The sequence below is a fragment of the Notamacropus eugenii genome, chromosome 1, assembly GCF_028372415.1.
Source record: "Notamacropus eugenii isolate mMacEug1 chromosome 1, mMacEug1.pri_v2, whole genome shotgun sequence".
In the NCBI taxonomy this organism is placed as follows: domain Eukaryota; kingdom Metazoa; phylum Chordata; class Mammalia; order Diprotodontia; family Macropodidae; genus Notamacropus; species Notamacropus eugenii.
In genome coordinates, this window is record NC_092872.1 from 691,857,623 (window position 1) to 691,860,670 (window position 3,048).

The window sequence follows — 3,048 nt, forward strand, 5'->3', positions numbered from 1 at the left end:
GTCCTCTCGTTTGACCTCCCATTTAGGACAGAACTAGGAATAAAAATGTGCCAAAATTCACCACAGTACACCAGGAGGAATCACTGTTAGGAAAGCACATTTTGAGCTTTAAAGTGCTTTATTTTTATTACAGTTACAGATGGGGAACAAAACCTTCCTTCCTTCCAGGACTCCAGGTTTTCAGCTCCCTTCCCACCTAACCAACCAGTTATCTCATATCTCATAAACACAATTTTTAATTTGAAGTGCAGTGTCTGACCCTACGGAAATGGGATGCAGGGAAGGTCGAATCCTATTAAGTCACCAGACCATAAAGCAGCCAGGTATGAAGCTGAAAAAATGTTCCTGCTGAGGAGGCTGAGACTGGAAACCGGTCAGGCAAGAGCTAGCTTGCTATGGCAGTCGAGAGGGCAGCCAGAAGAGAAATATCCATCTCTTTCTTTTCAGGACTTCCACAAGTGTCCTTGTGAATTTTCTTTGTCACTAAGAAACAAAAAAAAAATGAGAGCAAATATTTTAACATTGACTCCTATACTTCCTTTGTCCAAATGAAAGGAGATTGGGAAATGAAATCAGGATTGCTGCTCATCTCTCTGAACTACCCAGCTGTTAAGCAGAGAGGATGACAACACTATTGGTGGAAAGACCTGGGTTTGAATCCTGGCTCTGTCCTCTTTCTACCTATATGACTTTGCATAGATCACTTCTCTGTCTTATGACCTGAACATCTTCTTTTGTAAAATGAAAAAGTTGGAGTACATAATCTCTAACATTTCTTCCAGCACTCAAGGTATAACATTGGCATCCTTTGCTGGAGACAATTAGCAAATTTCCAAAGGCAAAGAAAGGGCTCATGTCTATTGACTACCCTAAAAGGAATTAGCAAAATTCCTTCCAGAAAAGATCTTCAATGTACAAAATATATATCAGATACAAGATAGGTACTTATATCTTCCAATACAAAAGACCTGCAAAAGTGTACGTTGACAAATACTTAAAACAAGGAGTAACTCATCACTCCTATTATATTCTCCCAGAAGGTAAAGGCAACTTTGTAGGACATTCACCTGAGATTTCTACTCTCTGGGCAACTCACAAGTCCACATTTTTGGTGCAAGTAGATGATGCTGTTTAAGTAACTAGGTGTCACAGTGAACCCAGAGCCAGGAAGACCCAAGTTCAAATCTGGCCTCAGACTATCTGTGTGACTCTGGGCAAATCACAAAATGAAAACAGCATCTCCCTTTCAGGATTCTTGTGAGGATAAATGAAATCATAATTATAAAGCAATTTTAAAACCTGAAAGCATTAAATTATCATCATCATTGCCATCATCACCACCATCGTCATCCCCATCACTATTACCATTCTGTCTGTTTTAGAATCCTCTTGGTAGTGGTCCCCTTTTCCTCCAAGAAGCTATTGTGGAAAGTGACTTATTGTGAGCACGTAGCATGTAATCCACAGCAAGAAATGCCCATCTCTTGGGATTGCTGCTTCATCACACATACTAGGAGAAAGAAATAGAAAAATGAGAAGAGACAGAGAGGACCTTGAGAGCCAATCTTAGGCTTGCAAACAAGGTAAGCATGTGTCCTTGGAAAAGAAGGGAAAGAAATATCCCCATCCTCTCAAACTTTTCCCCCTTGAAATTCTAATTGAGATGCAACCTAAGTATCAAAGAGACTCACTTAAAACAAGGAGTTTTCATGTTTGTTTTTCCTTTTTCTCTTTTAATTGCTTAGTGAGGGAGAATGAGTCTTCCTGGCTCAGTTGCTAATGGAGGATGCCAGTCTTGGAGTCATGAAGACTCTTCTTCATGAGCTCAAGTCTGGCCTCAGACTCTAGCTGCATGACCCTGGGCAAATCATTTACTTCTGTTTGCCTCAAGTGCCTAATCTGTAAAATAAGCTGGAAAAGGAAATAACAAAGCATTCTTGTGTGTGATTGCCTCTCACCGGATGTTTTCTCTGAGTGAGAGAGAAAACAAAGGATGCTCATGTAAGATTTTACAGGCCTATCAAATGCAAAAGAACAACAACCCTCATAGTTATGAAGGTCTCACAAGTCTTTGGCCAACCCATCTGGAATAGATAGGCCCAAGAATGATCAGGACAGCGTCAGCTCAGAAACAGATGGCTTTGACAGCACCCCCTTCACACAGGCCCCTTTCCTGGGGAAGCCTCTAAAAGGCCTGTCATTTGTATTGTAAGAAGCGATTATCAAGTTCAGTCAGTGAGAGGATGTTGTACATTACCAGAATAATTAACAGCCCATTTACTCCAAAAGTGCCTTTCTTTGGAAAGCAATCAGGAGTTCCTTAATCTTCATAAACTCACTATTTGTTAACGACACATTCTCTACCATCCATCACATAGCCAAGCTCTGGCTCTCACCTGAGCAGTGCAGATACCTGCTTCCTCCTAGGATGCCCACAGAAAGGGAGAGATGCTGACCTTGGATTACTAAAGACTTCGTAGTTCATAATTGGACTCCATTCCCCATGACTGTTTGCAAGGGCACGTCCCCTAAAAGTAGGAGTCCATAACTGGTCTCAGCTCTCTCTTCTTTGGTTCCATCTGGGAAATCAAAATCTGGTCCCAAACCTCTTCTGATTGGCTCCATTTGGGGAATCAAAACCTCATCCTAGTCCTCTCTTCCTATTTGCTTCATCTGGGGGAGTTTCCCTGTTTTTAGAATCATTCCTCAATGTATTAGTTGGTTGGGGATCAAGATTGGTTCTTGTGACAGCAAGCACTCTGGCATACACAAGAGGGTCTGCTGCACAGGTTTTTAGATCTGCTTTTCTAAGGAAAGCAACCTTAGAAGGTGTAAATAATCTTACTTTAATCAAGCACATATATCATTCTCTAAGTTCAGAAACCAAGTCAGCACCCTGAACTTCAGACAAAATACAAACAGAAGTTACAAGCAGAAATTACAAACAGGAAGATGAATAGACAGGGGTTTCAACTGACTGACCTTAATACATACATGCATAGTTACTAGAGAGAGAAGCTCCAACATCTGTGTTTTCAAAGCCAGGGG